General features: G+C 38.7%; 1 long non-coding RNA gene across 1 annotated transcript in view; it reads left to right on the top strand.

Moving 5' to 3' along the window:
• The window catches only part of LOC140248244 (uncharacterized), a 28,648-nt gene extending 13,294 nt beyond the window's left edge, over positions 1–15,354 (top strand). Inside the window, exons 5-6 of the long non-coding RNA XR_011902813.1 lie at positions 8,166–8,258; positions 11,716–15,354. This is a non-coding gene — a long non-coding RNA (uncharacterized lncRNA). The remainder of the gene's footprint in view (positions 1–8,165; positions 8,259–11,715) is intronic.
• Positions 15,355–21,640: the final 6,286 nt, after the last annotated feature.

Below are 21,640 nucleotides of genomic sequence, written 5' to 3'. Positions count from 1 at the left end.
CTTTCCATTGGCATTGTAATATGCCAGAGAAAATGTCACCAATACTGTTTTCAAGACTGATAATTTTCAGTTCTTTGTCAGTGAATGTGTATTGTCTCAGTCCTTCACCAGGATTTGGGGGAGGGGACAATAGCAGCGGACAGCGGTGGGTATAGAAATAAACCATGATCAAAACACAATGAGCCAATGCCAGAAAGAGGACTGATGTACAGGCATGTTGAGCGCAGACAAAACCAGAGGCACTGCATTTGTAGTCTGAAATGTTTGTGGCAAATGTGCTCTACTTAGCATTTGGGCTTTATTCCTTGTCCAAAATGGGTTTGTTTCTGGATCTTAGATCTTCCTGTACAGTTGCCCGTCAGGCAGAGAGCCTTCCACTACAGGTATTTGTTTTGTCCCATGTTCAATTCTACGTTATCTTTGAGTTACTCTTCTCTGCTAAATGGACTCACTGTTGGCAGAAAGTGAAATCTAAACTTTTAATAATTTTTGACTCTTGTCTTTTTTTCTTCCCCGCGGCATATTTTAGGTCCTATATAAAGCTTGGAGTCCTTTGTGACAAAATAAATTCTGTTATGAACTCAGTCTCAAAACAACCCTAAATGAAATGTTTTGGTATGGCTGTCTGTCTGGAAGATTTCTCTTGTCAATATTTTTTTTCTTCTCAGGTAAAAACAAGGGAAAATGGAAACTTAATCTTGGAGGCTAAATGCCTTGGTGCTCTGTGCTCTGTTGGTGTTAATGTGTTTTGGCCCTGAAGCCAAATGTAGTCACACAGCTACCTGCCTGGAAGGCTCCTGCCAAATTGAATTTGGCAATAGCTTCCCCAACATGAGGACAGGAACCTCATTGCTTAGTTTTTCTGATGGGTATTTCTTTTATTAGATTGGATATGTAATGATAAATCGATTATTTTCTTTTTGAGAAATGGGAGGGGAGCAAAGAAAATGACTCCAGGATATAGGGATCCCTAAAGGAGTTGTTTTGTATCTTCCTTTCTAGGGACTGATTTTTTTCCTGCAGCTTGAGAACACGAGTTTAGGCCTGATTAGCACAGACCCAGAGAAAGCTCAAGTCCTAGAGATCATTGTGAGAGAATTCTTATCTCCCATCAAGGATTTTAGCTTTGATGCTACTGCTCAAACTGAACAGCAGCTTGTCCCAGAAGATCTCTGTCCCTCTGGAGGGATTGTTCAAAATATATATATTGCCAATGTGAATGAAGACTGTCGTGTCTTTTCAGATGATGATGATGATACAATTTTAGAAAAACATTCCAAGTCCCTCAAGCAAGAACGGTGTGCTTTGTTGATTACTGTGTCTCATGATCTTAGAGGTTCTCGGAGCAAGGCTTATTTCTTGCAATGCCAAGCATCCAGCCATTTAGCTGGCTCTCATGTTATCTGGAATAGACAACTCAGTACAGAAACCTAAAAGAATACTCAAAAAACTAAAACCAAACAAATCCAAAAGCACATAGAGACCTCATTTCAATATAGCTTATAATTATTTCTTAAAATGCAATGATCAAACATCTATCTGCCATTGTTTCTGCTTTTTCTGAGAAATGGGCAGAAATGCCCTCAGAAATGCCGTCAGAAATGCCTAAGCTGTTTACCTTCACTTAAGAAAAAAAGAACAACTAAAAATGAGGTAAGTTTAGTGCTGTCTTTTTTTTCCCTATTCAATGTGATATTCTAAACTAAGCTGCTATCATAGTATCATCATAGTATCATAGTATTGTGCGAGTTGGAAGGGACCTTAGAGATCATCGAGTCCAACTCCCGGGATTCGAGCCCTTTGTGTAGCAGAGCGGCACTTCTACCCCCTGCTCCACAGGGGGGGATTCGAACCCGGGCCCCCTGGTGTTGCAAACGGGAATTCTACCGCTGCGCCACCGGAGGCACACAAATCTTCATTTTGCTTTGTTCAAGTCTAAATAGAGCTGCATCCATAGTAATAAGGTGGGAAGATAATCAAGTCGCTCTTTTCTTTAGGAATATTTTTCTTTTTAGGAAGTCTCATGTGAAGCAGATGCTCACTACTGAGCTTAGGCAATCTCCTTTTAAAAGCCAAAATAATTTATATTTGGTTGAACTACATGAATACTCTTGGTTAAGTAAGAAAGCAGAGGAACTGAGGTATGCTTGAACACAAATATTGATATGTAAGTGCACTTACAATCTCATGTTTTGAAAAATCAAACTATTTCCACCATCCTGAATTTTATTAAAGGAAAAATGTAATGATAGAAGATAGACTTTTAAGGCCACATCAGCTTCTTCAAAGTATTGCTCTTTAAATCTCATTTGTTTATCTTCTTATTTAAAGTACTACATGATAAATTAACTGGTGGTGATACAATATTTTAAGCTGTGCACTTCTATTTCTATGCCTTTAATAAAAACAGAGATTTTGCTAGGAGATATTTTTACTTTAATGACTTTCTTCATGTGTTTGGATTTCAAATAATCTGTTTTCATTTTCCCTAGTTCTATGGCATTATTCTGGTTCTTCTGAATGACATGATTATTATTAATAGCATATATAATTCTGTTCAAATAAACAATTTTAAAGGAAGCTTTTTTTCCAGAAAAGAATAAAGTAAGAATAAAGAAGACTGGCTTTCCTATATCTCGCTTCCTCTATGGAGTGTCTGAGGAATAAGAAAGTCATCAGTTGTCAGTCAACACCAGTGAAACTTTTCCATTTGATTCAGCTTTTGATTAATTGAAACAGGCAATATTGATTGTTGCCCCTGAAAAGAATAGGAAGTTTCTTTATATGGCTGAATTCAAATGGAATGACTTGGAAGGGGAGTCCAACTCTTATGCAGGCATGTTTATTGTGTTTGATATTTGTTCTTGAAGGAAAATATCTAACTTGCATTTGGAAGGAGATGCTCATTTCATGATCTAATGTATGGCAGTTCACTGAGGCTTTATAATCCCCTGGTTATTAGATGCCATCTTGAAATATCATACTTCTGGGATAGCAGTTTCTTAATTCAGACATTTATTTATTTATTGCCTACAGAAACCCAACTCTTTCTACCTCTGCCAGTATTAATCACCTCCTACTCTGTCACTTGTTGCCTGCCAAAAAATTTTGGGAAAAACTTGTTTCTGGGTCTTGCTTGATAGATGGGTCAGCAAAGCCCACAGCATTAGTGTAGGTCAGTAAATTGCTCTTGAAAACCTGTGAGCTTTACTCGATAATATTTTTGTTCAGTTTGGCTCAGTGAATAATTCTTCCATTCCTGGATCAAGCCTGGATCAAGCCTGGATCGTGTGTAAGGTATTCAGACAGCTCCCTTAGTCAGGTCCAACTTATAATGCTTTTCAGTAATTGTGATTAGCATTTAAGTCTTAGCGAATTAAGAAGGAAAATCTGTATAGGATTTTCATTTTTTATTAAAATAAGATGGAAGTAAATACAGACGTTGCAGGAATTTCAGCCATTTTAAAAGACAACTTTACCTGTGAAGTTGATCTGTTTTAGGGAAACCTAAGTAGGAAGATTTTCTTTCACCTGTTACAAGCCTCTCTGGAGGAGTAACATCCCATAGCAGGGCAGTAGAGCTTTGTACTCAGGTGCTGGAAAAGAGATGCTGTAAACCTGTGTCACGGTGCCACCTGGTGACTCCCACAGGAACAGGAGGCTGAGGCAACTACATGAGGCTCGCATGTGCCATCAGTCAGCTGATTGATTTCACCAATTTGCCACCAAAATCTTCCCCTGGATCCTGCTGTGATGAGGGAGTGGGAGGAATGACTCAGTCCCCCAGAAGTAACTTCTGATATTTCATGTTTAACTCTGGATGTTGTGATCCACAAACATGCTGAACACTTAAAGTTACCTAAAGGAATGGGTATTTCTGTCTGTAAGTGCAGCCAGAAGCATTACAATGTCCACGCAGCAGCTTTTGTGCCAAATGGATAACAAATATGAATTATTTATTGTTCATATTGTAACTGCTCTGCATTGTCAATCTGTGCAGGAAAATGATGTCCTGAAAACTCAGAACTACCTCTTGGATGTACTCAGAGGGATCCTGAGGGTTTCCTAGTTGTCCCCTTAGAAGGAAGAAGTTTGTATTTCTAATAATGTTCTTCTTATGCTTGCTAGATGTATTTCCACCTTGATTGCGATCAGACTTGCACGGTGTTCATCTTCAAGGTGGAATATTTTAGGAGTTGGCAAAGTTTTACAGCATCGCTTTGAATGTCAAGTGATGTTTGACACTGGATAGCTGTCATAAACAGCTGCGTAACTTTCCATTGTAGACCAGAGTTGAAAAAATCGGTATGAGGGCTTGTAGCTTACTGGGTCACTATTTTTCTCAGGCTGCCTGCAGGCCTAGCGTGATGACCTCACTTCAATTCAGAAGGATATATTTTGAAAATACATGTGTTGTTTTCTTTTTAAGACAGGGGAAATAGTGAGAAACAGCAGGAGGCAGAGTCTGTGGCCTAATTGTCAGCTACTAAAAAAATATGTTGTTCCACCCTTAACTGCCATAGACAAGCATGTATGGAGGATCCAGACATCTTTCTTTCATATTTTAAAAGCCCTGTCTTGAGAGCATGCTTTGGCTGGAATGGGTCAAGGTCTTTGACACTTCCTCTGAGACAATAGCATTTAAGTCATGACAGTGTTCTTGGGCGCTTGTGTAGCACTGAAGTGAAAGCTCGTATTAGTGCAGAATAGGCTTTTCATATCTAAATACTCAGAAATCAGGAGAGAAAATTGATGATCTCAGTGTAACATTCACTCGCTTCAGTTTTTTCTAGGTTGTTGAGAAAAGTTACTTTACAAAGGAAAGCACAAGATGTGCCAAATGTCAAACCTTAATGAGTTAATGATATCCCAGTTCTTTTTTAGATTTTCCCATTATGTTGCTGGCAGTTCTTACCTTTAAAGGTGATTTCAAGGTTGTTTTCTTCTTTTTTTATTGTTGTTGTTTCTGCTTTGTACAGATTGCCAAAGAATCTGCCTTATGTCTGCTGATATGTGGGTGCTTCCTGCTTGGAAAATGTTGTTGGAATGAGATGATGTTTGTATTTAGCTGGTAGCCGAGGGCAGCAAGCGTTCTTAAAAACACAAAAATCAGGCTTTTCACTTAAGGAAAATAATAATAATAATAATAAAATCTAGTTTTCCAAACAGTGTCAGTCTTCTTCCTGCTTTCCAAAGTATTTTTCATCACTAGTATCTGGTTTTTATTACTTTACTGTTAGCAAGCTGTCAGTTAATAGGAGCCTTCTCTCCCCTTCTTCTCTAGTGTGTTTGGAAATATGTTCATAATAAGAAGGACTGAAAATAATGCTGTCTGTCTGTTTTCTATAGTGGGATTCTGCTTTACTGTTTGAAGCTGCATATTAGCATCCTTTCTAGAGAAAACTATCACTGCACCTATGAAGGACTGTTCTGCTTCAAACCCCTCTCCTTGCTTTTGAGATAGTGTCGATTAAGTGACTCATGTCACAGCTCTTGATTGAGAGAGGTCTGTTTTGGTGATTACATGTTAGGAGTCTGCTCCTAATCCATTTAAATCACTTGTAAATTACTTGCCTTCATTTTCTCATTGCTTTCACCATTGTGTGGCACTTGCTTATTTGCATGTCAGGGTGAGCTATTTCCTCATCCCTAAAGAATAGCGTAATACCACAAAGTGTATGGAAAACACACAGTTTCACTTGTTACTTATGATATGTTTGGATTCCATTGGACAGCTCATCTACCAAGCTGGCAAAAATTCCTACATTATCTTCACCTGAATTATCATGTAATTCTATTTGATCCTGAGGACAGCTATTTTCAGGAATTAGAAGAATTTATTAGAATTCTGATTTTCAGCAGTGCTTCTCTGATCAGATATTTTGTGGTCCCTACACAGTGTCTGGATTTGTTGCTGGACTGCACAAATATTTTTAGTGCTCTCTAGACATTAAACTTTTTGGAGATGAAACCATCCTTACTCTGAAGTTGCAGGAGTGTGGTTAGGCAGTATGGCAGGGATGATGCAGTGGCTGGGGACTACTAAAGGGAGGTTCCTCCTTTTCCACTCATCTTGTGGGTCCTGCTGTGGTGGGCTTGCATATTCCTTGCATCAGCTCTTGAGCTTTTCTGACCCTGTAATAAACTAACTGAGCTCACTGGCAGAGAAGAACACCAGTCGTCGCATTTATTGCGTTAGTTTCCTGCTGGATTAATGAGGTGAATACTTCTATCAGACAGTTAGAAAAACATTAGAACTGTGAATTATTGGACAATATTAAAAGTAGTAGAGGAACCCTCCTGTTATCCCATGAACCTAATCACTATTAGAGATAACACTCCTTCCACATCTCTTCCATTTCTAAGCTTGTAAGTAATGCAACTAATGGCTTCTCTTCTATGGGTAACATTAAGGTGCTTAACTTTTTTTTAGAGTGAAGCTCTATTTCTTGGCATCTGTAAAATAATATTTTTGCAGCCTGTTACTATCTAATCATAGGCAAGGTTTTACTTTCTCCTTTATGAGCTACGTTCCTTACCTTGGATAATTGCTTGCTCCTGTTATTAGCTGACTAATAGATGACCATAACATTGATTTTAATAGCTCATTTTGCTCACAATGGGCTGTGGGAGACTAAAAAGACTAAAATCTTTGAGTACAGAAGAGGAAAATATAAGTCAATTTAATTTTATTGGATGAAAACCACCAAATATAGAACAAAATCAATTTCAGCATCATCAGGAAGTTGCTGTTTTCTTTATGCAGTTTAAACTTCCTTCATAAAGTTTTCTGCATTAAGGTTAAAATTTTGGTTTGATACTTTTGATACCTTTGCTCTGAACTAAGGCAAAAGATTCTAGTTCCCCCAAAGGGAAACTTAAGCCTGCTTGACTGCATCTGAGTCAGCAGGACTTCTTGGTTTCCTGTTTGCTTTTTTTCTTCTTGCGTGTTGTTATAATGGAATTGATTCAAAAGCAAACAATTCTGAAACGGTTAGTACAATTTACTGTATTGGTATATTGTTATTCGTGATTCTGGCAGCCCTATGACCTCTGTGACAGGAATATTTTCCCTATTTGTAGTGTCATTTGAGGCAACTGTAGGTGCTTGATAATTATCAGGACTTGGCTTACCTCAGTTAGAAAGGAGCTTGGAGCTGGTAAGCAGGAATATGACTGTTAATGCAAGAACGCTCGTGAACAGATGCAGCCTCTGCAGGAATGGGCAGGCTGGCCAGCCCTAATCACATCAGCTGGCATAGGAATGGGATGTCTGTCTGTCATGCCTCCATCCCCCACTAAGTACTGGCCAGCAGCATCCCTGGGGCATGTGGATAAGTCTGCACTTGTTTAATAGTATTGCTGATTCTATCCAAATTTGGGAATGGTTGTAGCATATAAATACTTGAGGTCTCTTCTCCGGTCTTGTTCAGTCAGATTCTGATTTTGTTAATTGGTAAAAAAAATACAACTATTTTTTTTTCAATTTTGAATTGGTATTAAGAAGAAAATCGTATCTTGATGCTACCTTGATTTCTATTGATGAGTGTACTTGTTAATGTTGTAAATTTTAAAGAAACTTCCATATTTAAAGGCTAAAAGGTTAACAACTGAACCCAGATTGTCTCCAGTGAATCAAGCTCAATTTTCTTGAGCTTATTGAAAGCAATCTGCTCCAAAGAAACTAATTAGAGTGAATACAGAATGTCTGGGCTGTACAGTCTATGCACTCTCAGAGATTTAATTCATTTATTTCCTGTAATTTTGTAAAATCAGGTAGTTGTCTATCTCGCTTTCTCTTCTGGCAGTGGTGATGTGGAAAGCAAAATACACTCCTCCGAATTACCAAGTTGGACCAGTTGTGCTACAAGAAGAATGCTCTGATACTGCTAGTTGGATATCTATGCTAATAAAAATGATACTGTCAGATTCATCAGCTGTCTGTAGTTGAATTGCTGATGGCTGCTGGCTGGCTCGGATGATTCAGTGGATGCAAAAACCACAGTTAACTAAGGATACTTAATTGAGGCATGTAACGTTAAGTAGTTAAGTATGCTTTCTGTTTTATTATTTTTATTTAGTCACATGCCTTTCTCTGGTGTACTGTTTATTTTGAACTTGAGAAGAGTAATCAATCTGTTCTTGTCATGTTTTGCTCCATGCAGGAGAGAAGTGTTACCTTGTTACATAGAAGATGACAGCATCACTTCAGATCTGGTTGTAGATGGCCTTGGAGTTGTTAACAGTTGAATCAAAAGGTCTGATTTTTATACTCCTGTGATATGTGGGATGTGGATTTGCAGGATTAAGTTTTGACAGCAGTGTTTGAACAATTCTTTGCCGAAGTCCCAAAAGTCCTATTTTGTGGAAATAATGGTAGAGCATGTAACAGTTTTGAACTTGCTTGGTATCCCTTAGGCAGCTGGTCTATTTATTTATGCAAAGATCTTTTCTTCCTAGAACTCTAGGAATCCTGAAAATTTATCATATTACTCTCCTTTTTGAAGGTAGAAACTTTTAATATCTAAATAACTTGGTAGATCTCTGATAGCCTTTGCAAGGCACAGTAGGTTCTAGTGCAGTTTGCTCTTTATATGTTAAGCAGCTGTGCTTTAACCATCAAAACAAGTGGAATGGTGCAGAGAATTTTGTAGGGGAGGATCTGGTGGTGGATCGGGTCTATTGTGGAGCTCATTTGAATCTGATCCCTTTGAAGAAACATCAGAAGCCCCTTTACTTCTGAAAAGGTGTTGCTTTCTTGCAGGGTATCTAGCAATCACTCCTCAAGCTGTTTGTTGACCTGATACCTGAAAAGTCCCTGGTTCTATACATACGATTAGGAAAGTTGGTAATACTTGTCTTTATTGGGTGGAAAGTGCTTGGATATTCTGAGGGTGGGCTGGTGGCACATTCACCATACATAAAGAAATAACTGTTAAACTTGTTAACTGTTCTAGAAGCTTTCCTAAATTCTTCTTTTCTGCTTTCAGAACAGTGTTTTAAGAGAATCCAATTCTGCTTGTATGTTCCAAAATGCTACAGCTAAAAATAGGTGCTGAAAACAGGATTTTATTGTTTGTTTCTTTAAAAAAAAAAAAAAAAAAAAGGAGAAAAAGGTAGCATAAAATATCAGGGAGGTGGGGAGAGGGATGCTTCCAACAGCTTGATTTGCCTTTTCTTTGTGTAAGATGGGTGAATGTGAAAATCAGAGTAATTAATCAATGTGAACTTTCCAGATTTATCATTGTTAAAGTGCACCTGTGCCAGGCAACATTGTGCTGATTCTGGGGAAAAAAAAATTGCAGCATATTCATTAACCACCTCTGGGTTTTGTGCCTCATTTGCAGAGAACGGGCCAGGGATAGGCAGGATTTGGTTCATGCTGAGGTAATGCAGCACAAAGCAAGCAGAAGGGCTTCAGCTGAAGATATTAACTGCACTCTCCTTTTTGTTTTTTGTTTTTTTCCCTTCTTCTCTTTGTTCCTCAGTTTATAATGAAAAATGCTTTTAGTGGAAGGTGGCTGGAAGGAGGGGAGATCTTGCAATGTGTGGGCAAACGTGGAGCTGGTGTCTTCCTCTTAGGCCTTGTGTTGGCAGAATCCCTCCTACATAGCAGGGACCAGTGCCCACTGATAAGGCTCACTTGTGTACACTGTGGCTGTGTCCTGGCTTTGCTTGCTTGCTGGCTGATGAATACAGCTGTCAGAACTATTTAGGTATTAACCTTGCGGAAGCATGTGTGGACATCAAGAGTTAGAACTTATTTTTAACACCCAATTTTATTCCTTTTCATAAGGAGTGAGGGGAAAAAAAAAAAAAAGAAATCTAAAACTTCCCACAGAAAAATTATTGAACTCATAAAAATAATTTTTAAGAGGTATATTTCAGCTTAAATATTTCACGTCTGTTGCTATGAGTATAGGAACATTTTATTTTATTTTACATGCTCTTTTGTCAAACCATTTAATAGAGAAAATTGAGTACTAATCAGAAATTACCCTAGAGGACTTTGAAAATAATGGATTATCCATATACTGGCATCAATAATAGTAATATATAATTATACAGTACTGCTTATTTGTCATGAAATAATGAAGATCTCGACAAAACGCAGAAGAAATAATTGGAGGTTGTGATGTAGTGCTTCTGGAAGTTCAGCACAGTATTCTGTTCAGAACTGCAATTTCATGTGTTCCCAGGGGTGAAAACTGTTGGGTTTTATTCTGTTTTTTCTTTCTTTTTTTTTAAATTCAGAATTTTGATCAGTTTTCATACTCCAACAGTTAATATAGCTTTCTCTAGAACAGGAACTCTGTAATGTGAGTTCTCTAATGTTTGAGTTATCAGAGTTCTTGCTAGATAATGTAAACAGGGACTTAAAGGAGCTCTTATTCCATCTGTATATGTGACTGCCAAGTAGCACTGAAATTCTCAAGCTGTATGGTAGGTTATTCATTCATGTTTTTTTTTTCCTTCTGAGTGTAGGCTGACTAAGATATTTTTCACAACTGTGTTTAAAAATAGGAGAGAGATACTGGGGTGTGACTGCCTGAGAGAGTGTAGGTATGGAATGGAGTATGGAAAATAAGATAAAGACTTATTAAATCCTGGAGACAATCGAGTCAAACCACAGTTTGTCTCTTATAGATTCCATTGCTCTTCAGCTGTCCCACTTCTGCATTGTTTGTAGAGAAGGGTGGTACCCAGTTTACCAGCTTGTGTTTTGTGGATGGCTTTTAACTACAGGCACCTACAACACCAGCCTTTCTGTAAGCTTAACCAAGTCCAATGTCTTGAATGCTCAACATGCGTATGCATGGCTGAAGTGTTACTAGTCAGCTGCAGTGACACACTGTCAAAAGGTATGTTCATAGAACTTAAAAATATCCCACTCTCTGTGTCCAAGTGCCTTCACGCCAATTCTTAGCCAAAACTATCAAGAAAGAGTGTAATGAGGAGAATTATGATCATTTTACATATGAATTGTTAACATGTAACTGATCTGAAATGCTGATAATGTTGAATGGCATCTTACATTCTATGAGTCTGTGTAAGAGCTGGCTGTTTTGTGAAGCACTGTAACAACCATGGGTGATAGATAACCAAGTCACCAGGAACTGTGCTAGTCCATGAGGCATGCAGCAAAACAAGCTGTTAAATGATGTTTGTGTTTCAGCCTTTGTTTATTTGAGGGCTTCATTGCTCCTTGGAGGCTTCTTTCACTTAAAGAAGGGAAGATGGCAACTTGAAATTTATACCTCTGTGCTTGCAGATAGAACTAATTCAGTTGTATTAGAAGATACCACTGAGTTGGTGCTTGGGATTGATGGGTTTTACAAGCTCATGCTGTGCTTGGTTTGTTCCTGCTCTAGACTGCAGTAATCACAAATGGACAGAACTGATGCAAGTCAAAATGTTGTAGCTTGGGATGCTGAACATGGAAACTGATAGAAACAATGCTTTGCCTAGTGGTGAAACATCCTCCCAGGCCAATACCAGTCTCTTGTGACTGTGTTGTACCTCAGTCTGGACTGTTGGTAGGATTTTTTCCTCTTTCCAGCTCTAAAGAATCTTTAGGTTCTGATAGCACTGCTTGGAAATCTGATAACACCTGGACCAAGTGCAAGTAACACATCCTGAATCCTGGAACTAATAAAACAGAGAGATACGCCAACCAGTTAATAGGCTCACTGTGTATCCCATTTCTGCACACAGACTACCTGGTCTGGAGAAGATGGAGGCCTGGTTTCCAGAAAGAAGAGCTGGTTCCAGAGAGAAAAAAGAGGCCCAGAGAGAACGTGAAGATCTTGACTGAAAGACATATCTAGGAAGTGAAGGAAGATCCTGGAGGTGAGGTAAATGCATGGAGACCAGTGCCAGGAGATGCCCAAGCACCAAATAATTGTGCCTGAGATCAGAAACTGCAAGCAGCATTATAGCAGAATCCAGCAGGAATATCTGCCCAACCTGATCTGGCCAACGACCTGCCTGCAGGGAAGTCAAGATCTTGGGAACATCGTGGGGAAGCTGTAACAGGCATAGAGATTAAGCAAAGAAAAAAAACCAAACCCTGCTCAAGTTTTTGCAGAGGTGATATTCTTTGTTTTCCCAAGGATTCTGGATGAACCTTAAAGCAAGCTATGAGATGGAAAAGGAAGCAGGGAGGGGGAAGTGCTGCTGTTAATTTGGCATTCATTTTAAGGAGCTGAACGGCAGCCAGAAGTAGTGCAGATGGCATCTCAATTCCCTCTTCTTTTGAAGAAAATGTATTTTTAATACAGTAACTTTTTGTTTTCATTAAGACATTTTTAGCTGTGGAATAAGGACAGTTAAAGGCAGTAGTTAAACCCTCAGCTTTTAGATGACATTTCTGGATGTAGTTTATTTCCCAGAGTGATGTATGAAATGTATGGTTTCTTCAAAGCCACAACCAAGGAGCTGAGTAGTAAGGATGCAGGGGGCTAGCTGCCAGACACCCTAGGAAGGAAGCAAAAGGACACAAAAATGGTGATATTATTGTTTTTGCTTATGGGCATGGTGGTGACACGAGAAATTGTTTTAAATTGTATTTTATAGTGTTCTGGTCAAATCCCAACTCCAAACTTCCAGGCACCTGCTTAAATGCCTGTCTGACTGCCATCAAGACTGTAAGCCTGCATGAGGTGAAAGGATACCATGCTTTAGGTGTGGTGTATTATAAATGATTATTTCAGTAGGGGATTTTTTTGAGAGTAATTTTTTCATGAGCTTATTTGTGAATTGTTCTCCTAGGTGAACTCCAAAGCAAAGATAAAATTTGAACTAACTTGATACCAAACAAGTTGCCACGTGCATTTGCCTGTCAATAAGATAATGCTCATATTTTGGCAATTTATTGCACCTCTAATGTGATCTTCAGACTTCATAGTATATTGAAAGCATTCCCACAGGGCAGGATCAGCACTACCATAGTACAACTCATGATTGATAGCAGTATGAATCAGGAAGCGCCACTTAAAAGACTTTATAAGTGAAGCTGTCTCTTGAAATCAACAGTATGTTATTATTTATTTGTGTATTTAAACAACTAAAGGATCTTGAGCTTGATTTTTACAGAAAACCAGTGCACAGTCACCAAATATACAGAGTGGTGTGGTGAGGCTAGTATTTTATAGATCGTATAACTAGAAAGATTATCATGGTGGAAAGAGATAATAAAAACTAAATGAAAATGCTTTGCCCATGTCCTAGGCATGCAGGGAAACTCCAAAGCAAACAATCTCCAGAAAGAGATCCTCCCCCAGTGGCAGACAGCCCTTAAATGGGGCTTAGGAGAGGTGCAGCCAGGCTCCAACCCCTTCTGGTCACACAGCTGAATTGTCTTTACCTGTGCTCCCACAGCTGCCCCAGTCATTGCCTCAGGTGATCAATTTAGGCTGACTCAACAGTTCCCATACAACCATTAAATTGATATTAGAACCATTGCTTCTACTTCATTTGAGAGACAAAATTATGAGATTTCACTACTAAATAAGTGAAAGAATGACTAAAAGGACATCATTATCATCTCTCATGAAGCATGGGTGAGAGTAGAAGAGTGAGTGAAAAATGCAAAGGAGAAGAGTTAGTTGCTTTCTGTTTGGAATTGAAAGACAGTGAAATACAGGAAGTAAGGCTTAATTGCTGGAGGCAACGATGGGTAGTAAAAAGGTCTATTGGTCACATTAATCCCAGAGCTTAGGTTTAGTCAGACAAGATATGTTGCAAATATATTGTAACAAATAGACTCATCATATCCTGATTTATCTTTTTTTTCCATGGATTCAAATTGGGATATAACTCAAATCTATTTTATCTCTATTTCTACTATTCAGCAGTGCAACTTCTAAAATACCCAGAAACAGTCAGAGAAAGATATAAAGATATAAATGATCCTGGGGTTCCAGGATGAGAGCATAGTGCTCTCATGCACAGGGTTTGGGTGGTGCTTTATGGAGGCCAGAGTTGGACTCTGTGATCTTTGTGGGTCCATTCAAACTCGGGATATTCTATGAATCATAAGTGTGGTTGCAGCTTGCAAGTAGCAGCCTCCTGCTTGAGAGTTCTGGAGTTCAGTTTCAAACTTTCACCCATGTGCGTGCACTCAGCTACCCACTGTCAGTGGTCATTATTTCAGCAGCTTTTTCAGGGACTGCAGGTGTCTGTCTTTTCCCTGCACCCCATACAAGAACCACAAAGGACAGAACCTCACATTTAAAGACAGTTATTCCTTTCTTATTAATTCATCTAGTATATGTGCATTTTTGCACAGGGAGGAAGATGTGTTTGAGGTGGAGGGAGAGTGCTATTAAGTGATGTATTATTCTTGCTGAGGTAGTCTGAGTCTGTTTTGAAGAGGAAATTTAGTTATAATGTATGTGTTTTATGAAGGTAGTTCTCAGCATAGTGTTTTCCAAACTATAGGTTGCAAGGCTAACAGAAAGGAAAATGCTCACGTTAGCGTATAACATACAAATCTGGCTAGCTGAGATTTCAGCTTCTGTCCTCTTCTGCAGTGATAGCAATAGCTAATACTCTTCTGAACGCCATAGAAATCTCTTATCCCTTTTGAATAAAAATTCACAATGTGGTTTTTTTTTGCTAATTAATTTGGAGATACGGTTGGGAAAATATTTTCGTGTAGCTGGGGAGAGCTACTGGTGTCTGCCACTGCTAAGTTGGGAGGCTTTTTCTTTCATTCTTTTTAGGAATAGGCTTAAGGCAGTTAAGAAGGGAGAGTGAAGCTCTGAATTCTCTGATGGAGACTTGTTTTGCAGCCAGATTGCTGTGACAGAAAATGCTTTGCTCCAGCTCTCATGTAGCTTTGTCTGGGCTTTGTGATCAGCATCATCCCAAAGAAGCAAAACTGTTTAGGAAATTTATAGATAGCAATTTGGTCTCCAGTGTAGCAGAGGCTCATCTGTTAATTGCTTTGAAGATTAAAGTCAAGACCTTGAACTGGCATCTGAAACCGACTTTAGAGATAAGCCCTAGCCGTGAACTTCTGTCATCTCCTTTGCAAAGCCTTTGGTATTTAGAGGATAATAGATAAGCAGGATATCCAGGACAGCATCTAACTGATGTAAAGGATTTGTTTTATGGGAACCTAAATTGTTTCAGGGCTAAAACCAGTCCTCTCTAGGTCTGTTATCCAGAGACTCTTTCCAGAGAAGATGTGAACTAAGGAAGAGTGAAAGTAAGGCCAAGTAGACATACGGAAGTGACAGCAAGTCCAATATTGATAATATCTGCATGTAATGGGTGCTTCAGGTTGCTAATTGAATTTATATGTTGTATACTTTTAATTTAAGATGAATAAAAAGGACACTTTTCTAGATGTGGTGTTGTGTTTTCTTTTTTTGTCCTTTTTTTTTTTTTTTTCTTGTTTTCTGATGCTCCAGTTCCTTTCTTTCTCTTCTTCCTCACCACACGAACCTAATTTGGATTAAGCTGCCATGTTTTGCTTAGCGAAGTGAACCATCGTATTCTGAGGTGGTTTAAACATTTTGTCATAACTTCTTTTTTTTTTTTCCAAGGCAGTTTGCACTGAGGGCGGTTTCTCTTTTTCTGCGTTAAGAATGCAGTAGGAAAATGGTTCTGGTGACTTAAACAGTTTGTTCTGGGCTGCTCAGATATAACTGAATTCCCTGGTTTGGTTTTGGTTCCGTCACTCAATGTCATTTTTAATCGAAAGTATCTCCCTTAGTCAAGTATGATACAAGCAAATAGAGATGTTTTCTCAGAGACACTCTAGTGCCAGCACATTAGAGGCTGATTTGAATACAGTGTTTGAGAGTTCTCTGTTGATGGCATTTGTTTTTATGGTGTTTGGAAGCAGTACCTGAGGAATAGCTGTTGCATGTGGCCAACTACAAAGACAAAATTACAGACACTCCATGCACTGCAGAGCTTGTAGCACGCTGTTAAATGGAAAAAACTTGTGGTGTGCAACCAGTATGGTAACAGCATTGCTGCTGCTATTAAAATTCTTTGTCTCAGGGAGATTAAAAAGAGCAGATTTAATTAGGAGAGGATAAACTTCAGAGGGAAAAGAGCATATGCCATTGAACTTGAAGGATGAGGAGTGGAGAATTTATGTGTAATTGGTGAAATTTAAGATGGGAATGAATTGAAGGTACTGCATGGTAGGTGACAGAAGGCAGTCTGAACAAACCACTGTCAATGAGAAGTCTGAAAATGGAAAGAGCTCTTGTATGTTGTTAAACCAAAGAAAAGACTTGCTCTGGTTTCTTCTATCTGGTTTCTCCCTATATTTTCTGACCTCAGATTGTCCTTGAAGTTACTCTTTCCTATTAATGTAGTTGAGGTTGTTCAGTGATATCAATTACCTGCTGCTATGGGCTTGGGTAATACAGGTTGTTCTCTCATGCCACCTGGCCTGGAACATCAAGCAGTGGCGTTAGCCTTCTTGGTGGGTGACTAATGTATTCCAGAAGCATTTCTGAGCTCAGGAAGGCAGAGCCCAAGGGACTTCAGGCAGCTACAGGTCTTTCTAAGCTGCAGCGGAGAGAGAAGAGATGTGGGAACAGGGATGGGGCCTCTGAGTTCTGTTTCAGGAGACAGGAAATTTTCCCTTGGAAGAGGGGAGAAAAGAGTCATTTCTCCTCCTCCTATTTATAAGAGGGAAAGAAGGAGCAAGCAAGAAAAAGGACTTGCATTCCAGTGCTCAGTCACAGTGGAGCTTGCAAAAAACGATGCTGGGATAGATGAGTGTGCCCCTTTTGCTCAGTGAGCAAAACCCTTTCTTCGTTTTCTTATCCCTTCTCACCCCCCTCATCTCCACTGTTTATTGTGATATATAAAGTGGATGTTGTTCTCTACCTCATCCCAGCCCTGCAGCTGGTGCTCTATTTTGAGAAGGAAGATGATGAAAAGAGGATACTATGATTTGGTTTGAACTGCAGCCACTCTTACTAGCTCAGCTGTGGCTCTCCAACACAGGCCTGGTGCTTTCCTTCTCAGTTTTTTATTAGAAGTAAATATACTACTTGTGTAGGTAACAGCTATCCTGTGATGTGTGAGCCGAGCACAAAAGGGATTCTGGTATAACCTCAGGGAGCTGCAGATAACTTAATTTTACTGTTTGTTGTCTTTGTAGCAGTGGCTGGCTACCAAGCAGTTGGGTAAATTGTTTATTTGAAGATAAATACAGGACAAGTCTGTAGAGCATAGTAATGTGCCTTTGCTCAATTTTTTATCATAAGAGAATCTAAAAAGTTAAGCTGTAGTAATTATTGCTTGCAGGTAGCAGAGATTTATAGTTGCTCTTATGAAGAGATCTGCTGCCTACGTTAAAATGTTTCCTTCTGCAAAACCAATCTGAAATCCCTGTTTTATTGACAAAAGCAATTTTCCTTAGCTTTAGAGTAAGATGGAGAAGGGCAACTGCTGATTTAAGTTCTGAACAAATATCCCAATGCCATGCATACACGCACATGGACTTCTTGGTTACTGTGCTATAAATGTTTAATGTAAGAAGCTTCCTCTGCATGAAAAAATATTTCTTATACCCGATCCCACTTCCCAAAAGGGCAACACAGAGATCATAGTTTTTTCTGTCTCTGTGTAGAATTGAGACAGTAATGATAACGAATTTTACAGCTCAAATGGTACCTTTCATACTGTCACAGTAACCTCCTCATACTACCTGTAGAAGCAAGGCCTCCTAGGGCAATTACACATAAAATGATAACATTGCTAAGTTTCAAACGTACAACGTGAATAAACAGAATATTTAGTGATGGTGTGACTAGAGTTCTGCAAATAGGTCAGATGCAAATGGAGATATTTAGCAAAGTTTGTTGTATAAATTGTAGCTGATAAAGAAGTGGAAATGTTTTGAGATAGTGGCATCTTTGAGGAAAAGTGAACAGCATAATCTTGTATGTGTGGGAATGGTGGGGATGTGTCTGAACTAGATCTGTACTGTACTGGTTCACTGATGGTTCTAAGTCAGTTGAGACTTTTAAGAATAGGTTTTTAAAGTTGCACCTTTAAGCTTCAGTATGTTTGTTCTTGGCTGACTTAATTCACGCAGAAGGACCTGCAGGAGTGGAATAATCCTAAATTCTCATGAAGGAAAAACTCTTTGTGACTTCAGTTCATTTTGAATTTATAACGTGTACTCTTGTATTTAAGAATTAAATTGAAAACATCATCAGTTTCATAGAATCCTTGAATATCCTGAGTTGGAAGGGACTGCCCAATAATCAAGCCATTTATCTGAGAACACTGTCCAGACATTTCTTGAGATGTGCTGAAAAGCCCAAAGATACCATCATGCTGATCAGAGACACACACAGAATAGAAGGGGGGTGGAGGGGTGGGAAAGAGATTCTACCTCTACCAAAGCGCTTCTTTCAACATTAGTATGGAGAATAATTTATTGGAAGGGGAGTCACAAAGCACATAAGTCCTTCTCCACCTCTCCTGAGAAGCAGAGAAGTGTCTGCCCTGTGCCCATAGGGATAGCATTCAAAAGCTAAGAAAAAAATCCTCAAACTGTATTGTTGAGTAATGGTGAGCTTGGAGTGCCATAGGTTATATTTAGACCCATGGCTGGCGGAACCCAAGACCAGTTTTTAAAGGATTGATTGATCATCCATAGCTTTGAGATGTACAAATTAACATCTTATTTCAAGTTGGAGCAAAACTATGATGCTAGGTGGACTTTTTTTCTGTGATAGACTGTTGTCTTATATTCTCACACTGAAGACTATTGGACAAGGTCTTGAGATGGTCTTTGCACCTGCAGCTTGCGTTGGTTTAGGAAAGATCAGTAGGAAAGATTCAGTAGCTTGCAGTATCAGCCTGTTGGAACTGAGCAGAGTTCAGTGAATACCCTTTAAAATCCTGTTTGAAGGCAGCCGCTATTTAGAAGGCTTAAAATACTTGTTATAGATAGCTTGTGACATTCCCATCCATCTAGTCAGAGATGAAGATAAATTAAGAAGCGTAAACAAAGCAGTAGCGTTCAGAAAGAATTCAATACTGTACTGATTTCTCTTTTCCATTTATGTCTTCAGGCTGTAAGTCTCCTTAAAAATGAGCAAATCTTTAAAAATTAAATAATTTTTAAACAGAAGAGAAATATTTTTGATTAAAGAACAACTACTGCAATATTTTTGTGGGGCGGGAGAGGGAAGGGAGAACAGCAATTTTATTTTGCCCTGATTATAGAGAACTTCACACTTAGCCCAGCTATTACAACTCTTCACTTTGCACAATATTAGGCCAGTTTCTGCCAATTTAAATTCATATTGATTTTTATCAAGTGATGGCAAGTAGTGGAACCAAGCATTAAAACGAGAAGGTACAAAAGGGAGCATCAAAGGCAGGAGAAGAGTTTTGGTGCTCTCTGATGTCAGAAATGCTGTCTCAGAGTAAGGCTTTAAATGAAAACTTGTTTGAAAAAGTGGACTGGATTTATCCAAGGGTCACTTCTTGACATTTCTGAGTTGTTCTCCTTAGGCTGTTTTGGAGGAATTGATGAGAAAATTGGACAGTATCAATTATTACTAGAAAAGATCTTGGATGATAATTTAATTCACCAGCTTCCACCAGATGTTTAAATATCTTTGTATTACCTGTTTTAATTTTCTGTAACGATGCTTGCTATTTCAGGCCAGTCCTCTAAGCAGTTGGCTGATGATAACTTCTTGATTTTAGGCATCATTTTCCTGTGAAATTTTGCTCATCCATAACTGATTTCAGCTGAAACTGTGTACTCTCTATGACTTTCTTGATGTTGCCCTTAGAATGCTTCACTGTATGGTCAGAATTGTGGAGAATGATCTTTGCTTCTTACTGAGTACTTTGATGGGCTGTTTAAGACTGACTTTGTGCTGTGTATGGTAAACAGCAGTGACTATATGTTCCTCTGTCAAATAGTGTCGTTAATACTTTTAAATTTGTTATTGAGAATGATTTCTAAATATAATTTGTGACCTCTCATGAAAGCAAGAAAGAAGCTGAAACTGAACATACGCAGATCAAATAATGGAGCATTTTGAATACCTAGAAGAGAACCTGAAATCAGAACTCTGTGGAGGAGTCCTCAGCAGGTTAACAGTACTGGGACTGTAGTACTTCAGGTTATGTCACATTCTGAACATGTAAGTATGACAGCAGAACGGGAGGACATCTTTTCTTAAGTTTAGATGTCTTGATCTCTTTGTTAAGTGCTTTGGTTTGGTTGGTAAGCAGGGATTCTCCTGAATTTTATTCCATTTGAAGTGGAGAAAATGCCTTCTAAAGATCCCAAACAAGACTGACCGGGTATCTGAGAGAAAAGGAGGAGTTTTAAGCCAGCATCTGGAGACAGAAGACAAGAGAATTCAACAGGTGAGCAGAGAAGGAGTAAGCAGCGATGGAATTGGTGCACTTCCTTGCTGTGTGAACTGACATAGTTAACTACACATCTGCCATATTCTTCAGTAGCCCTCAGGTTCAGTAAATCCTTGGTTCTTTCTGATTATTTCACTCAGTTCTTGATTAGAGACCCTTGCTGTTCAACTCTGATTGTCATCTGCCCCCTTTTTGTAGTTGGTGAGGCTTGCTTTTGTTTGCCTTGATGGATATTGGTATTAATTCCTTGAATAACAATTTTGTTTTTCATAAATGGAGAGACAGTAATAACAAGAAGTTGTTACAGTATATCAGACTTACTTGAATTTTCTGAATGCATTAATGAAGATGGAAAAAAACAAGTATAAATATAAAACTGAGCTGGCCATTCTTTTTCAATCAGTATGAAAAAAGAAAGGAAATTTACTACTCAGGGTATTTTAGTTGCTCTTTCTTGGGGGAAATGGTCAATCAACCCCACAGAGGTGAATTATCAAGTACATTCAGATAGTGGGTGGGGGGACCGGCACAAGGGAAGGGTGCGGAGTTGATAATTGTTTTTAAGCTTTTTGCACACAGCATTTAGAAAGAGCTGAGCTTTCTTTGGCTACTTTTACTGTATATTTCATTTTCCCTTTTATGAGGAAAAAAATAAAAGCCATGTGTCCATGAAGCTGTACAGCTGAGTGGGAACCTTCCCAACATACACCATGAAGCACATTTCAGTGTGCTTCAAGAATCATGCCTGCATGGGCCATGATTCGGTAATGACAGTCATAAAGATAACTGTTCAAAGTATTATTTCATTGTACTTCAAGGCATCACTCTACCTATCTTCCTTAATATTTTTGAATGTTGTGGTATGATCAAACAGCAGACATGTAAATGCAATTAAGAATGAGAATGCAAAGTGCTTGAGGTTTAACTGTTATTTCTGTACTTCAGTACTGATGTGCGGTGAGAGCCTGTAGCGGGGACTTCAGCATTGTTTTGTTTCAAGTTGCTTGGCCTTCCCAGTGTCCTTTGGAGGTACCACATCAGCTCAGTAAAACACAAATGATTCCTGCTCCTCACTATTTCCCCTCATCATCTATCTTTACTACATATTCTAATTCTTTTCCACTGGCCTAGAATCCCAACTTAAATTTTCCAAGAGAAGGAACATTTGTATTTCTTCCCTCTTTAGATGTCCAATGTGACATGCTTTATTATTATTATTTATTTATTTATTTTGTATCTTCATTCATTAAATAAA

The sequence above is a fragment of the Excalfactoria chinensis genome, chromosome 2 (assembly GCF_039878825.1).
Source record: "Excalfactoria chinensis isolate bCotChi1 chromosome 2, bCotChi1.hap2, whole genome shotgun sequence".
Classification (NCBI taxonomy): domain Eukaryota; kingdom Metazoa; phylum Chordata; class Aves; order Galliformes; family Phasianidae; genus Excalfactoria; species Excalfactoria chinensis.
The sequence above is the reverse complement of the archived record's forward strand: the minus strand, read 5'-3'. Positions and strand labels throughout refer to the sequence as shown.